This window comes from Sturnira hondurensis, unplaced genomic scaffold, assembly GCF_014824575.4.
Source record: "Sturnira hondurensis isolate 20B ecotype Veracruz unplaced genomic scaffold, ASM1482457v3 Scaffold0008196, whole genome shotgun sequence".
Taxonomy (NCBI): domain Eukaryota; kingdom Metazoa; phylum Chordata; class Mammalia; order Chiroptera; family Phyllostomidae; genus Sturnira; species Sturnira hondurensis.
Genome location: NW_028080827.1, coordinates 18,776,700 through 18,799,074, shown reverse-complemented (window position 1 = coordinate 18,799,074; position 22,375 = coordinate 18,776,700). Strand labels below are relative to the sequence as shown.

The 22,375-nt window shown below is 49.5% G+C and overlaps 1 protein-coding gene and 1 pseudogene across 11 annotated transcripts in view; one reads left to right on the top strand and one right to left on the bottom strand.

Moving 5' to 3' along the window:
- MEGF11 (multiple EGF like domains 11) overlaps nucleotides 1–22,375 on the top strand; it is a 354,305-nt gene that overhangs the window by 53,500 nt on the left and 278,430 nt on the right. The window lies entirely within an intron of this gene.
- LOC118992676 (uncharacterized) lies at nucleotides 4,134–4,295 on the bottom strand (annotated as a pseudogene).

The following is a 22,375-nucleotide window of genomic DNA, read 5'->3' as shown; positions in this document are numbered from 1 at the left end:
CGGCACCACAGAGTCGGGGAGCATTCTTGTGATTCTGCTTCCTTCTTTTAAAAGTGCTTGTTTTTTAAATTTGTTTTTGTTTTAGCTTCTTATTATGAAAATCTTCCAAGTCATAGAAAAGGGAAAGAGTAGTACAATTAAAGTTCATATACCACCACTAACACTGAACAATTGTGAACATTTTTCTGTATTTGCTTCATCTATTATCTTTTTTGCAGGACCATTTTAAAGTAACTTACATCATGATATTGACTCTTAACCATGGCAGTGTACATCTACAAAACATAAACACATTTTTAACATTTTCACCAGAATGTTATCACTACTAACAAAGTAATAATGTCCTAGTATCTTCTAATACCCAGTTTATAATAAAGTTTTCTCAGTTGTCCCCCAAATGTCTTTTATAGTTTGTTTTTTCCAAACCAAGCTCCAATTAAGAATCATACATCAGTGCATTACTTGGTCTCTTGTTTTGTTTAATCTGGGTGATTATTTCTAACTTTTTGTTCTGGTTAATTTTGATGGAGTGGAGAGGAAAGAGCAGAAGGGCCAGGGGTCAAAGCCGGGGCTGCCTGACTCAGTTTCCCTCTGAGATCAGAGTCCTCCTTGGAATCATATCTTTTTGTCAGCAGGCAATGTCACGGCCCAGGAAGGGGGCCTGAAGGGTCACCCCTCATGAACTCCTGTCCGTGCTCAGGGCAACTTGGGCTTTGTGTCCTAATTCCTTCACTGGGCTCCAGAGTCTGACCAGAGTGCCCTGGAGCCCCCCACCTCCTCACTGCCAGTTCCAAACGAAAGGACAAAAGTTGACTCATGCTGCCTCTTGAGAAACCAGACAGGGTGGAGGGTGCAATGCAAAGTGACTTTTTCCATCTGCCACAGAGGATTTATCAGGCTCCACAACTACTGCACTGTGGCCTGCGTGTGTGGCTTGGCACCCAGTGAACCCAAGCTCTGATCTCTATGGGGGTCTCAGCTGCTGCCCCACCTGGGGAGGCTCAGGCGGGTGGGGTTGCAGGAGGCACTTGCTGAGGGTGGGCAGAGAGGCAGGGGTCAGGGTGTGGGAGCCGGGGCTGATGTTTGGGAGTTAAAGCTGCAGGAGCCCCTCTGTCTGAGTTGTGAATTGAGTGTCGGCTGGCGTGGGGTTGTTAGGGAGCAGTGGCTGTCTCCTGGGCTGGATGCGTCCGCTCAGTTCCTTTCGATCCTTGGGGGTGGAAGGACCAGGTCATGAAGGCTGAAAGGGAGCGATATCTTTCTCTGTCACTGTTCGCACGTTCTTCATTCCCTGCTCTGGTACCAGCTGGGCTGGGCCGTCTCCCTTTGGCAGGACACTCACCTCCCCTTGGGGCCCAGAGCTCCGGGAGAGAGGAGTGTGGCCCTGCCTGGCAGCCAGTCCTGGAGGAAACCCAACCACGGGAACAAAGGGAAGCTTCCAGGTAGGGAAGGACCTCCTCAGCATTCTGTGTTGGGCGGCAGTTAAGGATGGGTGTGGGGGATGTTGCTGCTCAGAGACGCTGAGGGAAGAGGGGAAGGGGGGTGGGCAGGCTCTGGGGGGAGGCCAGGGGCAGGGGCGGCTGTGGCTTCTGGAGGGTGGTGGGAGATTGGGTAGCAGTCCATCAGGCAGTCTGCAATGTACTGTCCCCTCTGAAGGGACAGGAGAACACCCCCCTTTTTCACTCTGGCTGAGTGGCTATTACTGAGAAGAATGGAACTTGACCGCAGCGTGGAGGGCCGTGGTGCCCACTTACCGTGGGCGTGATTGCTCTCCACTGCCATTAAAGGTTTCATTGTGAAAACACAGGGGTCCAAATGGGCTGCCACACTGGCACCGGGCTTTGATTGCTCTGCTGGCTGTGAGAGGGCGTGTGTGTGTCTGCCGTGTATGCCACACGCATGCATGTGTGGTATGTACACACAGGTGGCATTTGTGCCTGTATGTGTGTTGAGTGTGAATGAGTCTGTAATGTGTGTGTGTGCAAGTGCATTAGGGTCTTGGCACTGATAATGGCTTTGGCCCTCATCTGCCGTTCTTCTTTCTGGACTCGGGAAAGCCACCCCACCCACTGGCAAGGTCCGGATGCCGGCTTTAAACCATAGGAAACAGTTCAAGGTGTTCAAGACATCACTGAGGGAAACAGTGCCTGGGTGGGAGTATGCACACCCATTGCAGGGTAGTACTAGTTCTTTTGTGAGACGCCCCCCCCCCCCCACATACTCCTTGTTTATCTGTGATTTTCATTGCTCAGCACGTCACCTTCTCATCTTGTACATGTTCCTGCACTGCTCTGCTTGGCCTTAGTCCCACTGTGCGCCTGCCCTTTTTTTCTGGTCTCCTACCTTCTTTGGGTTTGTCCTCTCCCCCACCCCATTCTGAGAGTTGCTATAAGGTGGAGCTCCCTCCTCATCCTTGGAACAGCCTCTCTAAGCCCACATTAGGCCTGGAGGAAGAGGAAGGCACAGGGGAGCCCTGAAACTGGAGGAGGGGCTGCATTACTGTGGCTGAGGCCTGGAGGGAGAAGGCGTGAGTGGGGCTCGGTGTGAAGCATGGGCCTCACTGGGGTCCAAGGCGTTTTGAGTGCTGATTAGCCAAGGAGTGAGGGCTTCTGTTCCAGGTCTGTCACTGGGCATCTGAACCCCTTCCTCTGGCCCTGAGTGGCCTAGAGGCCACCTGGACCTGAACACAGACCCTCCTGGGTGAGGGGGGCATGTTGGGGCAGCCTGGCCAGCTGGGTTTGTTCTAAACACTTCTGTCTGCCAGCACGGAGGCTGAGGGGTGCTTTGGATCTCAGCAGCAGTAACTCCTGGGGACAAGACCCCCTCAGGACTCCATGGAGACGCACTGGGATTTTACGGGTGGAAGGAGGCTCCAAGTGGGCCTGCTCTTACCCAGCCCACTCCTGAGTCTCATGGAGGAGGGATCTTTCCCACTCCATTGTGTAACCAACCTGCTGAAAGGAAAGTTCTGCTTTATGTCTAACTTCACTCCTTCCTGTCGGCGTTATAACCACTTTGTATGCCTGGATGCCAGTGGAGGGGCAGCCGATGTGTCATGGCCCCTCTGCTAATTTGGGCTCAGTTACTGATGTTGGGGTTCTCTGGCCCTGGGGTAGGGGAGGGTAACTAATGATGAGAGGGAAGATCCCTGGATTTCTAGGGAGCATAACTACCCAGGGAAAGCACCTTTCTCTAGAGGAAATAATACCCAGTTACCCCCTAGAGATTGTTACAAGGAGAAAAAAAAATGTGGTAAGCTAGCAGGAATCAGTACATACAATTCAGATTTTCAAAAAAAGTCTTTGGATTCACAGTATAAGCTTTTATAAGAAAAACATTATGTGGTTCTCTTTTATTTTTATAAATGTACAAGTAAAACTTGCTCTTTGCAGAAAACGAAAGAAGCCCAGAAACACGTCAGGTGGAAAGCCAGAGCTAGCCCTGACTTCGGCACTCAGGGCCAGCTCAGTGCTGGACCGCGAGTACTTGTCAAATCCCTGACAAAGGGCGGAGGAAGCCTCCAGTAACATCTCCGCCAGTTTCCTTCCAGGCTTGTTTTCCTACACAAATCTGCAATTTCATAGCTGAGATTACAAGTTTTGAGGCCTGCCTTTGCCCTTGATGTTACAGCTTGAAAATGGCCCCACGCTGTTAGAAGTTTCTGGAGAATATAATTTTTAATGGCTGCACAATACAGCATCTCATAGATGTACCCTAAGCTTTATTTCTCCTTCAAACCCCACTGGTAGGTATTTAGATTTTTTTTTTTTAGTTTTGACTACCTATATGACACTTAAGGGATATTATATTATTGATATGTCTTGACTACACAATCACCCATGCAAGTAGAGCCCTGGGCCTTGAGCTAGGCTTCGGGCTCAGGAAATGGGTCACAGTCTCTGGGGCCGGCCTGGGGAGCAGGGTCCAGACCCATCTGATGGTTGGTCAGCACACAAGGAGCCTCTGAAGCACCGGGCCCAGGAGACTGGGTGGAGGGCAGGCCAGGGGCCGAAGCAGGTGGCAACAGAGTGGAGTTTGAGAAGGGTGGGAGGAGAGGACGGAGAGAGGAGGGCAGGGGTGGAACAGTGCTCTCCTCAGTGGCATTTACATGATTTGGGTTGTCCGCTGCTCTCCAAAAAAGTTTTGAGCTCCACCCGAATATATTTAAGTCTATTAATAAAGTCATGCATGTACTGCTTGTCAATGCACACTTAGTGTTTAATAAAAGCGGTTTTCTCCTTTTAAATTGATAAGAACAGATACTACACTTGATCTTAGCCAAAAGGCTGAGAAGCGATGGTTTTCTCCTTTTAGAACAAGTAATATGAATAGGAGATTTAATTTCCCCCCAGCAAGCCACAGATCCCTTTGTCCACTCCGTTCACTCCCCTTGGGAGCATGCCTGCTGTGGAGGGGCTGGGTGGCGGGCCGGGTGGCGGGCCGGTGGCAGGCCGGGGCCCAGGCCGCCAGCAGGACCTCCGGGTGTGGGGAGAAGGGCCTGTGGGCAGGCTCAGGGTCTCGCCCAGTGGGTTCCTTCCAAGATGATCACTGAACATTTTTACATGGGATTTGAAAGTCAATATTCTCTGCGAGCTTCAGACATTACGATCGTTATGGGTGGTAAAGTACGAAGGTGGGGAGCACATGAACCACGGGGACAACTGAAGAGCTTTTGAACGGTCAGAGAAATGTTAGGTGTGAGACAAAGTGAATGAGAATAAAGGAATATATATAGCAGTGGTTTCTAACCTGGGGTCCCTTTAAGAAGTATATCCAAAATTTGAAAAAGAATTCCCCCCTCCCTGCCATTGAACATTTATCAGTGTAAAGAGGCCATTTTTCTCTGCTTTTATCTGAAATGCTGTCAAGTTCTGTGGTAGGTAGTTTCACGCTGGTCAGAAGCTCTCAAATGGTAATTATGAATGTCTTTGATTAATTTAAAGTTGGAAAACTATTTTAATTTTTTCTTGGTAAGTGTAACTTGTTCTGTGAGCAAGCTCTCTTGAAACCCAGAGGCCTTTGGAGGGGAGGGGCTGAGGGAGAATGAATAAAAAGGGTCCCTTCTCGAGCAACCGTTCAACCCCTGCTGGGGTAACGGGGTGGGAGACTCCTAGCTACGCATTAGGACAGCTGTTTTCACCTGGTGCGCCACAGGAGTTTTTAAAATATGCAATAACTGAATGTTCAGTCAGGGGCACTGACCTCTTTTCTGATAGATTTGTTAAGTTAAAAAAATTTCAACAGCCAACACAACAGTAGCCGTCTGGTGTGAATGAATAAAAAATATACCTGTTTTTGATGTTTATTGATTTTATTTTATTTTTAAGTAATATTTTATTGATTATGCTATTATAGTTGTCCTTAATTTGTCCCCTTCTACCCAGCATCCCCCATTCCCTCAGGCGATCCCCCCACCACTGTTCATGTCCATGGGTCATGCATGTAAGTTCTTCGGCTACTCCACTTTCTATACTGTATTTGACATCCTCATGGCTATTCTGTGACTACCTATTTGTAGTTCTTAATACCCTCACCTCTTCCCCCACACTCCCACACTCCCTCCCATCTGGCAACCATCAAAACACTCTGAATCCATAATTCCACCTCTGTTCTTCTTGATGGCTTCATTTGTTTTTTAGATTCAGTTGTTGATAGATATGTATTTATTGCCATTTTATTGTTCATAGTTTTGATCTTCATCTTATTAGATTACTCTCTTTAACATTTCATATAATAGTCGTATGGTGATGATGAACTCCCTTAGTTTTTTTTTCTTGTCTGGGAAGCGTTTTATCTGCCCTTTGATTCTAAATGATATCTTTGCTGGGCAGAGCAGTCTTGGCTGTAGGCCTCTGCTGTTCACGACTTTGAATATTTCTTGCCAGACCTTTCTAACATGCAAAGTTTCTTTTCAGAAATCAGCTGATAGTCCTATTGGAGCTTCCCTGTAGGTAACTAACTTCTTTTCTCTTGCTACTTTTAAGATTCTCTCTTTACTTTAACCATTGGCATTTTATTATGATATGTCTTGGAGTGGGCCTACTTGTATTCACTTTGTTTGGGGCTCTCTGTGCTTCCTGGACTTGCATGTCTATTTCCTTCACCAAATAAAGGAAGTTTTCTTTCATTATTTTTTCAAATACATTTCCAATTTTTTACTCTCTCTCTCCTCTCCTGGTAACCCTACGATGCAAATATTGGACCTCTTGGAGTTGTTCCAGAGGCTGCTTATACTGTCCTCCCTTTTTTGGATTGTTTTTCTTCTTGTTATTCTGATTGGTTGTTTTTTCCTTCCTATGTTCCAAATCATTGATTCGATTCTCAGCTTCATCCACTCTACTACTGTTTTCCTATAAATTGTTTTTTTATTTCAATTAGTGTATCCTTCATTTCTGATTGGATCTTTTTTATGCTGCTGAGATCCTCATTAAGTTCCTTATAACCAGTGCTTTGAACTCTGCATCTGATAGATGGCTTATCTCCATTTTGTTTAGTTTTTTTCTGGAGTTTTGATCTGTTCTTTCATTTGGACCATTATTTCTTTGTCTCCTCATTTTGGCAGTCTCCCTGTGTTTATTTCTACATATTAGGTAGTGCTGCTTTCCCTCCATGTCTTCGTAGTGTGGCCTAATGCAGTAGGTGTCTTGTAGAGCCTGTGGCACAGGCTTCCTCAGATAGGGTCCCCTATCACCAAGCTGGGTACTTGAGGTGCACCCTTTGTGTGGGCTGAGTACACACACCCCTTTCTTGCAGTTGAGCCTTGGTTGCTGTTGGCAGATCATTGGGAGAGATTTACCCAGAGCAGTCAGCAAGGACTGGCTGTGACCACTGACCACCAACCTGCACCCTCTTGGGAGGATCAGCTGTGCAGGGCATGGTGGTGGTGCTCCAGTGTGGTCCATAGTTGTCCACTAGGTGCATTGACCCTGGGGTTTCCTCGGTGATGCAGGCCAACATCAACCCTGACCTGCGTTTTGCCCTGGGCCACCCTGCCTGAGCTATAAAGCAATCTGAGATGGCTGCTACTTGTCCTGGGCTTGGAGAACTCCAGGTGAAACCAAGCTGTGAATCTGGCTAGACTGCCTGCTGCTAGTGCTGGGCTTAGGGCTCACTGAAGCCAGCTGTGGCTTGTTTGAGAGAATTTAGGAAATTGTCAAGCATGAGGCAAGACCAGCCATTTATATGGAAAAGCAGCTTGTGTGTGGCTGTAAGTTGGGTGGGGCAGAGTTGCTGGGGGGTCTCTGAGGCAAGTCAAACGGTGTTAGCCAGACTGATGGAGTCTCAGATATGGCACCAGCTTACTCGTTCTGTGGGGGAGGGTTTAGAACAGGAACAAGGGCTTCTGCTGACCTCGATGCCAGACACTTCAGTTTCTCCCTCAATGCCACTGGTGTTTTTCAAATTGTTAACCCAGTGCTGGGAGTGAGTCTGAGTAGGTCAGTCCCTGTGTGGTTTCTTTAAGAGGAACTGCTTGGGGCTCCAGAAGTTTCTTCCACCAAGTCAATCCCTGCTGAGTTTTGCAGCCATTCTTTTTGGGGACTTATTTTCCTGCCACCAGAACCCTGGGTTGGGGGGTCGGGAGCTGGTGAGGGGCTGGGACTCCTCGCTCCCAAGATATCCTTCCAGAATTTTTATTCACCACAGGTGGGTGTGGGACCAGTTCGATCCGTGTCTGCACCCCTCCTATCAGTCTGGATGAATGTGGTGTCTTTAATTCAGACTGATGTGGTGAATGTGGTGTCTTTAATTCTGTCTTTAGTTGTTAGACTCCCATTCATCTTGATTTCTAATGGTTCTGAGTGATGGTTGTTTTATATTTTAATCGTAATTTTGTAATTTTGATGTGGTTGTGTGAAGCGGCAAGCTGTGTCTGCCTATGCCTCCCTCTTGACCTAAAGTACCTATTTTTTAATAATATATCTTTTGGTGTGCCTCAGAATTTTAGTAATTAGTTTATATGTGTCGTGAGTTGAAAATTGCTACATTAGGACACAGTCAAGGACAAAGGAGTTTTTGAGACTTTGGGGATGTAGTTGGAATCTAAAAACATCCCTCTGGAAGACAGCAGTCTGAAGGGTGGAGAAAACGCGCATTTAATGAACCTGAGATGAGACTGTGCATGTTGCCCTATTGAGATGACACAAAACACCCAGTCGTCAAACCAGACTGTCTTGAATCAGAGACTTCACCCTGTATCAAGACTTATGAATAATTTCAAGACCACAGGAGGCAGAAGTGAGGCGGGTAGAGGTCTCTAGGGCCGTTATAGCCACCTACCAAGTCCTTTTTGATCCCATCAGGACTTCCTCTGCCCAGATTTACATACGAGGTCTCTAAGAACTGCCCGGGACTACATTATGCCCCAGAAGTGAGCTAGTTTGGCTTTGAAACATCTCAACTTCATACTCAGATCTTACACAGTGACAAGGGGATGCACGCTCCATAAATTCATAGCTTTCCATATTTATTTACCATAAGCAATCCTAAACACTCAGGTAAACCAGGTAAGGTATGTCTGCTGAAAGCGCTCCATAAGTAAGGGCTCCCTGTTAGCAAACATCACTCATTTATTGCGAGAGCTGTGTCCTGAGCATATTTACAAAAAGATTTGACTGGTCACCTTTTTTCCCCAGGAGGCATCCCCCTCCTCCTGCTTAACTCGTTTCCCTCTCAGGAAGGCATTTCAAACCAGGATGCACTTCCAGGTGCCACAGGAAATAGTTCAATGGTTTTGGGTTTGGTCACCTTCATTCGTGGTTGAAAGTAGGTGGGATGAATGCCACCCTTCAGTAAAGTCACAAAATAGTCATGCTTTTCACTCCAAGCCTGTCTCTACCAAGTAGGTAAACTTTTAAAACACACGTTTGTTGGGGGGCTCTCCCTACCCTCACTTACAGCCCCTCAATAGGTCCCATCCCTCTAAGGATAATGTTCCGAATCCAAATCCTCGTCACGGGCCTGCGTTGTCTGGCATCTGCCTGCCTCCCCTCATCTCCCACCATGGCTTCTCCCCTGAGTGTCTGTGTTCCCTTCTGCCCTAGCATCTTGCACACAGTTTCCTCTGCTGGGAAAGCTCTTCCTGCCATGCCCTTCACTGGCAAACCCTTAGTCACCCTGAGCTTACAGCTTGTGCTGATGCCTCGGGGTGTACCGTCATCCCTCTTACCCCCACATCCTCCTGCAGCCCCTGCTCTGGTGACCAGTTCCACACAGGCTTTGACTGGCCTTGCACAGCTGTGACCTGACAGGTCTCACCTTGGTCCACTGCCCATGCCTCTCGCTCCCTACCCCAGGACTTTTCTGACCCCGAGTGCAGGAGAGTTAGCATTGGTGTGGCCATCCCTAACCACCGGGAATCACGGGGATGGACGAATGCTTCTCCGTTTGATTTCCTGGGCGGATACTTCTGGGATGCTCCTGAAGAGTCCCCGCAGAATGAGCCCAATTGCCTCTAGCACTGGCCAACTCCACAACGCACCTTTGTAGTGGCTGCCTCTCCTCCTGGCCCTGTCTCCTGCCCTCTGAGATCGCCTCACAGATAAACTACCTGCATGCATGCCTTCGTCCCAGGGTCTGCCTTTGGGGGAACCGAGGCTAAGACACAACTCAAATGTCACTTCCTCAGAAAGGCCTTCAGTGACCTCCCAGATGAGTAAGGTTCGTGTTACCTGCTCTCACAATTATACATATCTGAACTTTTATTTCACAGAATGTTGTTATGAGCTGAATCATATCCCCCCCAAATTTATATGTTGACCTTGTAACCCCCAGTACTTCAGAATGACTGTATTTGGACATAGGACCTTTAAAGAGTGATTAGAGTAAAATGAGGCCATATAGGTAAGGCCAAGTCAAGCATGACTGGGGACCTTATCGGAAGGGGTGCTGAGGACATGGAGGAAAGACCATGCAAAGGCACAGCTAGGAGACGGCTATCCGTCAGCCAAGGGGAGAGGTCCCAGAAGAAACCATCCCTGCCAGTACCGTGGTCTTGGATTTCTGGCCTCCAGAAGTCAAGAAATACACTTCTGTTGTTTTTTGTGGTATTTGTTACAGCAGCCCCAGCAAACTAATAAAGCTGTATTATAGTGAGTACTTATACTCTTAAGTGATTATTCTATTAATATTTCTCTCCTAGAGGACTATAAGCTCCATGAATTTAGGGTCTGTACCTACTTTGCTTAATAGTGTACACTTGTGCTTAAGACAGTGCCTGGCACATAGTAGGTGCTTAACCAACTTTTGTTGCATAAATGAGTGAATAAAGTGGGAAGCCTTTGAAGGGACTAAGGGAGTCACTGGGCACTGAACAGAGGCAGCCACAGAAACGCATGAGTGTGCTTCAGTCTGCCGCCGTGAGTAGCCAGGAGCGTGTGGTCACAGACATGTAGAATCGCAGTGGCTCTGGAGTAAAAAAAAAACATTTTCACCATCGCCAAAAGTACTTATGGGTCTTTTAGGCAAGGACTGGGTATTCCTGTCTGGTAGAGTGCTCCCACAGGGCGGGGCCCAGAGATGCACCTGCTGCATCAGACAGGGAGCTGGGGGCGGGGTGGGGGGTAGTACAACAGGGTTGGGGGGGTAGTGCACAGGGACTGTCTTCCCCCTGGGGCCAGGGGCCGTGTGCTGCCATCAGACTGGCGTGTCTTTCCAGGCCAGGCTGTCTCCTCTGTGAAGTAGGCCCAGTTGGTGGTACCAGTTACTGGTTTGCACCGCTGCCCTTTCATCAGGATGCAGAAGGCAGGGATGTACACTTCCAAAGCCAGCTCCTTTCCAGGTGAGGGAAGCTGTGAGCCATTTAATTGTTTCCAGAAGCAGCATTTCCTAGCCTTTGGGCCTTTCTTTGAATGAAGAGGTAGAGGAGAAAACAAACGAGTTTACCATCCTTTGAAGGCAGGGAGCCATGAATGGGCTCCAGAGACAGCTCAGCTGGCAGGCAGGGCGCACCAGCACAGGTGCCCTTTGAGGCAGCACAGAGCTTTCTTGCTTGGAGGGGAGGGAGGTTAGGTGTGTGGTCACTCTGAAGAGGGGCGCTGCTGCCCCTGGGTGGGGCTCAGGGGCTGCCCACTGAGGTCACTGCTCTCGAGATTCCTGGGAATGGACAGCAGTACAGAGGTCACATCCACACTGGGCTTACAGCTCAGTCTGAAGCCACCTTGACCTCAGGGACTCACCCTCATCATTCCTGGGCTTCATCCCATCTTGCCTTTCTCTCTTCTCAGAAAGAAGCAGACAGCCACCCTCCCTGTGGTGCCCTGTCCCTGGCCTCCTCTCCACAGCGCCCTCTCCATGGAGCCACCCCACAGGGGCCCCCTTCAGAGCATCTGCTCTCTGGTGCCCTCTCCGTGCACCCTCTCTGCAGTGCCCCCTTTGGGTCCGCATCCACAGGCAGCCTATCACAGGCTTCCTTTCCCTGGAGACGGTTTGCTCCCCAAGAGGAATTATGGTGCCAGCTGTTCATATAATGGACTTTTCCACTCGACTATGTGATGCAAAGCATCAACTGAAGCCCCTGTGTAAGCTTAGAGTCAGGAGGGGCCTTAAAAGCTGGATCTTTCATGCTCTGGCCTTGGCATTGTGTCTATCTGCATGAAATGACCATTCTGAAGAGCAGGCCTTCCTCCAGTCTGGGGTCAGGACAGACTGGGGCCCCTGCTGCAGGACAGGACAGCAGAATTAGGGTTTTACATTCAGCAGTACGATCGAAACAGGGAAACCGCTCTGGCCCTCCACCTGCGGCACCCCCCCATCTTACACCTGGTCTGATCTGTGGGGAGAACACCACTTCTCCTCTGTCCCCGGAAGTCCAGCCAGGGTGTGCCTTCACCTCCCCACTCCCTCCCTCACCCCCACCCCAGGTCCTCTCGGGGCGGCAGGGTTAGGTTCTCCCCTGTGAGCACTATGATGTTAGGTTGGAATACAATTGCAGCAGGAGGGACAATAAATAAGCCAATTTATTTTATCTCACCTGCTTGGTGTTGCTGTCTTTCTTGAATTGAAACAAGCAAATTTATGCAAATTACATGCAAATTAGACCCTTCCTGGATTAATAGAAAGGAAATTGAAGTTCTCAGTAGTGCCCAGGGCCTGCGAGGGTGCATTGTGAAGCTCAGTGTACCCATGGGCTGGGTGAATGGAGTCACCCCGCCCCCACCCCACCATCCATGGCATGCATGTCCTAAGGTCCAGAGTGGGGTGGGGCCGTCAGGTCATCTGGAGTGTCCCTCTGAGGGTCTCAGGTGGGCAAGGACGTCTGACAGGTCCTTGTCTGGCATTTTGAAGGTGCCGTCTCATGGTCACCTGCTGTTCCTCATCGTGTACTCCTTGTCCATTCTACTGACCTGGGACTGAGCTTGTTTTGTTCACATACGTGTTGGGGCAGGGCCTCTAGAAAGTCCCCCAGACTCTTCCTGTTTCCTTCTCAGTCATGAAAAGGGACATTCTACATAGTCCCTTCTAGAGCCCTTGAGAAATGCCCCCTTAGTGTCTCCCCTGAACTCTTCTGGCACAAAGGCCCTCGACAGGGGCTGCGCATCAGCCTCGCCGAGAGGCTGAGGCTCTGGTTTGATTGCTCTGGGAGCCTGCGTGGGCTTTGGAGATTTAAAAAAATATTTTACTTATTTATTTTTAGAGGGAGAGGAAGGAAGGGAGAAAGAGGGAGAAACATGGATTGGTTGCTTCTCCTACACTCCCCAACCTGGCAGGGACTGTACCCGAAACCCAAGCATGCGCCCTGAGCTCCTGACGGGGAATTGGGGAATTGATCGAACCTGTGACCTTTTGCTTTGCCGAATGATGCCCAACCAACTGAGCCTCAGCGGCTGGGCTTCAGGAATTTTAAAAGCTATCTGGCGATTCCAGTGTGTGCCCGGTTGGTCTACCAGTTCAGGGCTAGCGTGGTGATTTAATGGCCCTGGTCTTCCCCACTTGGTCCTCAGAGCTAGAAAGGGCTCCATTCATTGAATTCCTCCTAAGTGTCAAGTGCCTTAGCTACGTCTCTCCTGAAACCCTCTTTCACTCCCATGAGATATAAGTATCATCCCCCTCCTCCACTTGAGGAAATAGGCTGGGGCGGGGGGAGGGGGCGAGATTTCTTTCCCTAGGTCACTCAGCAGGGAAGCGGCAAAGTAGAATCTGAACCCGGTTGGTCTGACTCCATAGGTCTCCTGCTGTCTCCTCCCACTGTCCTCCCGGGCCTTTGTGCCGGAGCAGGGGGAGCAGGGCTCCAGGCCTGGGCATACTGTTGACTGGCTGTGTGGCTGTGGACCTTGGTGTCTCACATGTACAGTGGGGATAGCAATGCGGGCCTTAGGGTGGGTGTGAGGATTAAATAAAAATGAGAAAGTGTGCTGTAAACCATGAAATGCAATACCTACCTTAATTATGTTTCTCATGCTTCCCCTTTGCACTGTCGTTTGCGCCACAGCCCCCTCCCTCTCAGCCCCAACTCACAGGTGTTTTGGTTCTTGGGCCTCCCCGCGTGGGTGCCCCAGGATTCCGCTTCATCCTCCCTGCTCCACAGAACACGCACGGCTGTCTCCCTAGGAGAGCTGGGTGGTAATTAGGTTAAATAATTTAGAGTAACTTTTAATTTTTAAATAATTCTAATTTGCATTTGTGCAACTTACTTTTCCTTTCTCCCCCACCACCTTCCTTGTCTTGTTTTAAAATTTATTTATTAATTTGAAAGTTTGGGGTATTTTCCCCCTGGATAACCAATTTGCTCCTCAAGGCAGCTAGCCAGTTTGACTCAGAATAATCACAGACCTTAAGGCGAAGGCCAGAGGCAAAATCTGCTGACTTGGAAACATCTGAAAGGCAACTTTGCCCAGCCCAGCAATGCCCCTTGGGAAAGGAGGATAAAGAAAAAATGCACATGCGATTAACTTTTGTGGTTTCTTTCTTTCTTTTTTTTTTTTTTTTTACAAAGGCATCCCTAGAGGTGAGGTGTTTGGTGGAGGCTGGGAGAACCCAGTGCCCATTCTGTGCTCAAGGGGGAGCAAAGGGGCAGGTCAGCGGAAGTACGGAGCAGGGCCTGGAGTCTGCCCACTGTGCTCAAGTCCTGGGGCACTTAGGCTCCTCCCTCAGAGCCATGGGCTCCTCATCTATCTGGTGGATATTCATGCACCTTCCTCCGGGCTGAGCACAGGGTTTGGAGGGTCTGGCAGGCTCTGTCTGACACAGGCTGCTGTGGGAGCCGTAGCCTGTGACTGAAGGGATTTAGGGCCTTTGGGCTGAGACTGAGAACTGGTAACCTGGCTAGGTCTCCTTCCCTCCCCCCATCCCTTTCCCTTCCCCTTTCTTGCCTTCCCCTTCCTTCCCTTCCCCTTCCTTTCCTTCCCTTCCCCTTCCCCTTCCTTCCCCTTCCTTCCCTTCCCTTTCCTTTCCTGATTTAAGTACTATAATTTTTTAAAAACTTTTTATTTGGAAATTACTTCAGACTCACAGGAAAGTTAAGAAAATCAAGGTTAACATTCGACATGTGTGCTTTTTCTCTCCCTTTCTGGTCCATCGCTAGGAAGTGATTTTGCCCTCGTTTGGCGATGTCCAGAGACTGTTTGGTCATGATGCCTGAGTGAGGGGGTGGGTGCTATTGGCATCCAGTGGGTGGGGACCAGGGATGTTGCTGAATATCCTAGGGTGCACGAGACAGTCCTTGCTCCCCGTACTGAATTCTGCAGCCTTAAAGCAGTTGTGCCGAGGCCAGGAAGCCCTGTCTGTGTGTGTGTGTGTGTGTGTGTGTGTGTGTGATCATTGAGATGTGATGCTCCTCTACCCATAAATATTTCAATGCGGGTTTCCTAAACGCAAGGTGATTCTCTTACATAACTCCAGCTCAGCTATTGGAATGCCATGGAACTGACATTGACACAGGGAGGCTTAGGTTTGGCACCAGCCGGGGGCCCTCAGGGAGCAGCACATGGGACTCAGTGGGAAGGGCACTGGGATGGGACATGGAGGTGGACAGAAATTTGGACTCCTGACCCTGGGCAACCTTCTGTGACTTCCCTCCCTGTAAAATGGGCTGCCGGCTGCTTCACCGCCCCTCTGCCAGGGCTACAGGAGAGGGGAAATGGGTAACAGATGGGAGAGGGAGTGCTGTGCGCGTGAGCGTGCAAGGCTGCTCTACTGTCACCAGCCACTTGCAGCCTTTCCATGGGAATCGGAGGTTGGGGTGTAAGGAAAGCCTCCCTCACAGCTGGTCCCTGGTTGTAAGTCCAGCTGTGGCCAGTCTTGGGGTCAGCAGTGGACTGTGCCCTTAGTGGGCAATGAATGGGCTTCCATGCATTTGGAAGGAGGGGGCAGGGAAGGGGTGCAAAGAAGGAGCCGTAGAGCCCAGGTGGCTGAAGACAGAAGTGCTTGGCCAGGCGTGTCCCTCAATTCCACTTTCTCAAGAACGGGCTTCCTCTTTCACTGCAAAGTCCTTTGCAGCCTCCATTTTGGAACTGGCCCAAAGCAATACGTTTTATGATTTGGAATTGGAAAGAAGAAACAAACATTTATAACTGCTTTCTGTGTATTAGCACTCTCATAGATTACGTCCTGTCTTATTTCCCCTTGTCCCTTGTGAGATGGGTAGTAATTAATGAATCATTAGGGAAGGAAACGGGTTTGCAGAGGTTAAGTAACCCTCCCAACATCACACAGCTGGTAGGGGGCAGAGCTGGGGCAACAAGGTAGATGGGACTCACTTCAAAGTTGCTGTCCCCTCTGGTGTAAGCCCTGGCTCGGTCATCACTAGCCCTGTGTCCTTGGGCAAGTTTCTTAACCCCATTTGAGCCTCAGTTTCTTCTTTTACAAGAGGATTATAATCATGTTTGTCTTTGCTGCCAAGTAGGACTGAAAGTGATTTATAAACTGTCCATTAATTAGTTAACATTTTGTTATTAGCACGGCGGGGAAGGGGGGTGAAATTCCGCTTTGGGTTTCATTCCCCAGCCACTGGGTGAGCGGGTGGAGACTCAGCATGGTGACTGGCTTGGGGTCAGGACCAGTCAGGGGCAGACAGCCGGTTCCCTAGTGAGGGAGAAGAAGAGGACGCCCATAGCTAGACACACGCCACGTGGCCACACCTCTTCTTGAGGATGACCTCTCACTCTCTGTAGCTGCCTGGCCGGCTTCCTGTCCTCTAGCCTTATTTCTGGAGCCACCTTAGGTGACCTGTAAGCCTTCAGAGAAGGATGCCAGCTTTGTCACCACGGAGGCCAATTCTGATGGCTTGTGGCAGAGAAGGGATGCCCACAGCATCACCACCCTCCGGGTCTTCAGCAATTAGCTTGGGAGAGAGGGACACTTGGCACTCCAGGGACAGCGGACAGAAGCCAGTACAGGCTGCTCCTCTTATCAAACCTCTGGGCTCCAGGGTCGTACCCCGGACCTCAGGGACAGCTCACCATGAATCTCTCGCTGACTTTCAGACAGGCTGTGCTGTGAAATTCCTTCCCTTCCCCCATGTCATCTCAAACAACGGAGAAGCCTAAGAATCACAGGGTGTGTCAGGGAAGCCCCTCACCATGTCCATGTCCCCACCTGGCTAGGTGTCGCTGAACTGATGATGAAAACGCCAGAGGGCTACCCTCCATGCCCTCCAGGTAGCTGCTGAGGTAGTCTTTATACCTGGGCAGGATTTGGGAAGAGACAGAACCAGGGGTACCAATAGGGCCAGGGGAGTGCTATGGCAGAGAGAAGAGCAGGCATGATGGGAGGGTGCAGGGGTGGGAGTTGGGGCTGCTTGCAGGTAGTCTAGACCCTCTGGGTTTCCAGACGCCTGGCTGTTTGCCCAACCCTTTGAGCCCTGCCTGGCTCTGCTTCCCCGGCACCTGGCTGCTGACCAGGCTTCAACCCACTGCGCTCTCTCCTTTGCTCCCTGCAAAGCACCCTGTTCTCTCCTGGTGTCTCTGCTCCTGACCCCACCCCCTTTGGGGTGGCCCCTCTGAGTCTTTGATCTGGGCTGGGAGCAAGTCCCAGGCTTAGCAGCCTCACCCGAGGGGCCTTTTGTTTAGGTCCAATCGATCGTCCTCTGAACTATGTCTTCCCACTCTCACCGGCACTGCCGAAGTTTGGGATACAAGCCCAGAAAGGAAATGATTATATACAAACAACGTGGTGTTGAAGTTGTGGAAGGAAAAAACCCATGAAAGCAAACGTGCTGTTTACATTTTGCAAAGTGTGCTCACAAAGGAAGGTTAAGGATCGGGCTGAATTGGGGGGAGAACTTTCAGATTACCTATGTTCTGATGCACTTGTGCTTCGGATCTTTTCCACAGAACTTGAGTCTGGGTTGTAGATGAGATGCTGTCCCCAGATCCCAGGAATATCCTTCCCTAGGGATGGCCAGAGGTCCTTTTGGAGAGTTTACTAAACAGACTTTGAACAACCAAGTATTTAAGGAGCACCTCCCGTGTGTCAGGCACCGTATGGAGGTGCTGGACAGGAGGTAAGCGGGATGGAGGCGGCGCCTGCTACTGAAGCTTATGGTGCAGGGGAAGAGAAAAACCCGCATCAAGCACCCCTGCTGGTCAGTGAGTGGTGACAGACTGGAGCACAGGCTTGGGAGGAAAGGAACATGGTTCTTGGAAAGTGTAGAGCAAAGGAGCCTGGGCTGGGGGTGGGCAGGGTAGACCATAAGGAAGGGGCGTCTGAGCTGGGACTGGAGGATGTATAGGAGTTCACCAGGCACGGGAGGTAGGAGCAGGGGGTGAGCGTCATAGACAGATCCCAAGTGGGTGGAAAGGTGCGGCTTTGGGAGAACTAAAAGGAAGTCAGTGAGGCTTGGAGGGGCAGTGAGAGCCAACGAGGGAGTAGTAGGTGGGAGGCCCCCGGGGCAGGGTGTGCCTTTGGTCTTTATAATCTTTGTCTTGAAGGATTTTCAACTGTTGGAGTCAGGAGATGAATGGATGAGGAGGGTAGACAAGGGTGGGGTTGGGGCGCAGGTCCCGAAGCAGGCCTGGGGGAGGTGGTGGTCCCTGGCTGAAGGCGGCAGCTTCGGAGGAGGAAAAGGGCTGGGCTCCAGCCATGGGGAGCACCTTCTAGCTCGAACTACCTTGCTCAGCTTGGAGTGCAGACAGGGCCCCATCAGTGTGGTGGGGTGGGCGTGGGAGGACACAGATTTTGTGTGTGTGTTTCCGGCTTTGCTGAGGCATAACTGACGCACAGTAACCTGCGCACATTTGAAGCGTGCAGTGTGATGAGTTGACATAGGTGTACACCTGGAAAACCTATCACCATAATGAAGACAGTGAATACATCCATTATCCCCCAAAGTTTCCTTTGTAATCCATGCCCCTTCCCAGCCGCGTGTCCAGGCAGCCACTGATATGCCTTTTGTCGTTATAGATTAGTATGCATCTTCTTGAAGTTTATATAAATGAAAGCATACATTATGATAATGTACTCCTTTTTGTCTGTCTTCTTTCATGCAGCATAATTATTTTGAAATTTATCCATATTGCATTTGTAGGCTCTTACTTGGACTTTGCTGCTCACTTTTGATCTTGGATACATCTTTTAAGTCCTTGAAGCTCAAAGTGAGGTCCATAGCCCAGCAGCATCTATGTCTCCGCCATGACCCCCCCCCCCCCCCCCCCCCCCCCCCCCCCCGCCGCCCCGCCCCACTCTGTGTTAGCAGTGCAGAGCCCTGGCTCCCGCAGCAGCCCTGCAACTCAGCCCTGCAGTGTAACCAGATCCTCAGGACATTTGCATGCCCATTAGAGTTTGAGAAGCCCTGTCTTCAGCGCTCTGGGACTCTGTTTCTTTCTTTCCTTGTTTGTGGGCTGCAGGTGCAGGGAGTTCATAACACTCAGTCACTAGCTCTTGTCACCCTCAGGCTTTGTGTGGCCTTTCTGTGTGAGATTTTTCTCCTTCCCCAACCCTGACTCTTATAACCCTCCCCCATACTCATCCATTCTAATGTGTTTGGAACATGTTCTAAAATATGCATGCATCACTATAAAATATGTAGTGTCATTCTGTGCATTTGTTTTTAATTTACATACATTTTAGTGCAACAAACCTTCCACGCCCAGCTTCTCTCACTCGGCACCGTGGCCTGGATCTGCTCTATTGCTTGAGGTACATCCGAGTGCGCGGTTTCTTACCGGTGCTGGGTTCTCTGCTGCATGTTCTCACCTCTTGTTACTACTCATTCCCTACCCCGAGCATCACCAGCTCCCTCTACCACAATAGCTTCATCCAGGTGGGCTGATTTGAGTCTCTCTGTGTAAAAAGAAGTATTTGATTAAACGACCCGAGTTGCTTGCAGCTGTGACCCTGGTTGCTTATTTTGCCCGTGGAAAGACCTCACGGAGTTGCAGGCCTCCAAACTGACAGGCAGAAGATCTGAATAGTTACTTACGTTTCCCTTTGAGTTATGTTTCTGGCTGATACCGTGGATGGTCTGAAATCCTGTGATAGCCAGAGTCCCTGAGACCTTCTCTTTTCCCCTGAGATCATAAAGTGCCTTAACTTCTGCCTTCTTTTTTCCCTGTGAATAATACACCGGCTGTTCCAGGAAGCCGAGAGTTGCAGTGCTTTGCAAGTCAGTTTAAAATCCCAGTTCCGCGAGCTCCTCAGAAGGTGGTGACAGTTCCTGCTTCTGTGTAATCATTTATAGATCAGGTAGTCGTTTCCCACTCGACCTAACGACAGTTCCGTCCTCGGGAGAGCCAGTCAGCTTGTCAAACACTGCTGATGTGCCCTCTGGAGTGGGCCTGGGGGGTCAAGCTTCGAGGCTCTATCTGCCATTCCTTCTTACCCCTGGCACGTACAAGAGGTGGGAAAAGTCACTTATTTCAGAGGAATCTCTTTTAAAGGACCTGCGAGAGCCTGGGGAGTACGCTCAGGGAGGGGTGAGGGGGTGGGTATGGGATGGCAGACTCTGTTTGTCTTTGGTTCTGAGATCATTGAGCGACATGACGACCTCCCTCCCTATTCTGCATGTGGGCCGTGTGCAGACGGGCTGCCTTGCAGACGGGGAAGCTGGGGAAGCTGGGGGTAGGGCGGGTCCTGTCTGGGTGAGGGGACTGTTCAGTGATTTTTCAATGGAATTCAGCAACTTTAAATGAGACTTTACCATGTGTCAGGCTCTGTTCTGGTTTTGTGGGGCTTAGGGAGGAAGGCCTGGCTCATTGCCCAAGAGGCCGTTCCTCCAGGAGAGCGTCTGGGGACCCTACCTTGTTTAGGGGCAAATATGCCAGCACCAGAGGAACCTGAAGGATGTGAGGTCAGTTCCTCTTGAGCCCTGTAAGTGTGACCTCTGCTCCCAATTCCCTGGGCTGACGAGCAGCCAGCAGAGCCCCCACCCCTCTCCCAGCAATAGCCATGAGTAAAAATTTAATTAAGAAAAATCAGTCAGGGCCAGTGGTTCCCAAGGGCGATCTGTGGACCTGTGCTAGACTGCCTGGGCTTCCACAGATGAGATGGGGAAAACGAGAGCAATGTGGTGAGTGCTTCATGAAGCTGAGTTTATGTGCTATTAAGGGCTTACTCTGTGTTCTAAGACTTTTATCCTACACCCTTGTAGGTGCTTATGAAATTGGGACAATAGTAGAGGATAAAAGAGGACTACACAGTATGTAGGTGGCTAAATAAATGTGGCACATCTCGGCCAGCCCCTCTAATGTATATGAGTGTGTACCTGTACGTGCAGGCATGCACCGCTGGGCCTGAATTTCACTTGTCTGTGAACCTCCAAAGCCTGGGAAACACACACAATGCTGGAATTAGCTAGACTTTGATTCTTAGCTTCTGCCCCAAGTGAAAAGTAGGTCCTGGAGTAACGTCATTTCTGTATCATGTTTATGAGCTGCTATAGGACCTTAACTCTTGCTTCTATCAGTTAGCCCACGGTACAGTTGGTTTCCTTGCACTTCAGGTTGCAGAACCTACACACACCTGTTTAAGTGAAGATTTACTGTATCTAACACATTGTTCCAATCTGTGCCTCAGTAATAGGTTACTTTGTTTCTTTTTAAAATATACTTTATTGATTATGCCTTTACAGTTGTCCCATTCCCCCCTTCACTCCCCTTCACCCTGCACACCCCTCCCCCACCATTCCCCCCTTTCGTTCATGTCCATGTGTCACAAGTTGTTTAGATTCTGTATTTCCCATAGTATTCCTGCCCTCCCCCCTGTCTATTTTCTACCTACTGTCTATGTTACTTATTCTCTGTACCTTCTCCCCCCTTCTCTTCCTCCCACTCCCCTGTTGTTAACCCTCCATGTGATCTCCATTTCTGTGTTTCTGGTCCTGATCTAGGTGTCCTCTTAGTTTGCTTTTGTTTTAGGTGTGGTTGTTAATAACTGTGAGTTTGCTGTCCTTTCACTGTTCATATTTTTTATCTTCTTTTTCTTAGATAAGTTCCTTTAACATTTCATATAGTAAGGGCTTGGTGATGATGAACTCTTTGAATTTGACCTTATCTGAGAAGCACTTTATCTGCCCTTCCATTCTAAATGAAAGCTTTGCTGGATAGAGCAATCCTGGATGTAGGTCTTTGGATTTCATGACTTGGAATACTTCTTTCCAGCCCCTTCTTGCCTGTAAGGTCTCCTTTGAGAAATCCGCTGACAGTCTGATGGGTACACCTTTGTAGGTGACTGACCCCTTATCTCTTGCTGCTTCTAGAATGCTCTCCTTCATTTTAATCTTGGCTAATGCCATTATGATGTGCCTTGGTGTGTTCCTTCTTGGGTCCAACTTCTTTGGGACTCTCTGAGCTTCCTGGATTTCCTGGAAGCCTCTTTCCTTTGCCAGACTGGGGAAGTTCTCCTTTATTACTTGTTCAAATAAGTTTTCCACTCATGGCTGTTCCTCTTCCCCTTCTGGTACCCCTATAATTCGGATGTTGGAACGTTTAAAGATGTCCTGGAGGTTCCTAAGCCTCTCCTCATTTTTTTGAATTCTTGTTTCTTCATTCTTTTCTGTTTGGTTGTTTCTTTCTTCCTTCTGGTCCACTCCCTTGATTTGAGTCCCAGTTTCCTTTCCATCACTATTGGCTTCCTGTGCATTTCCCTTCATTTCAATCAGTTTAGCCTTCATATGTTCCTCTAATTTGTGACTAGAATCAACCAGTTCTGTGAGCATCCTGATCACCAGTATTTTGAACTGTGCATCTGAAAGGTTGGCTATTTCTTGGTTGCTTAGAATTATAGGCTCTGGAGCTTTGAGCTGTTCTTGAGCCATGTTTTGAGGGGTGGACCCTTAGGTGTTCACCAGGGCCGGGTGACCTAGTCGCTGGGTTGTGACTTGGTCTTGCTGAATGGTTCATTGTTGTTGGACTTCCTTACAGTTCAATTTTCTGTGATTTGGCTGCATTTTTGTTACTAAACCTTCATTGTCTTTAAACTTAGTTGTGGGATGGGGCACAGTGTTTCC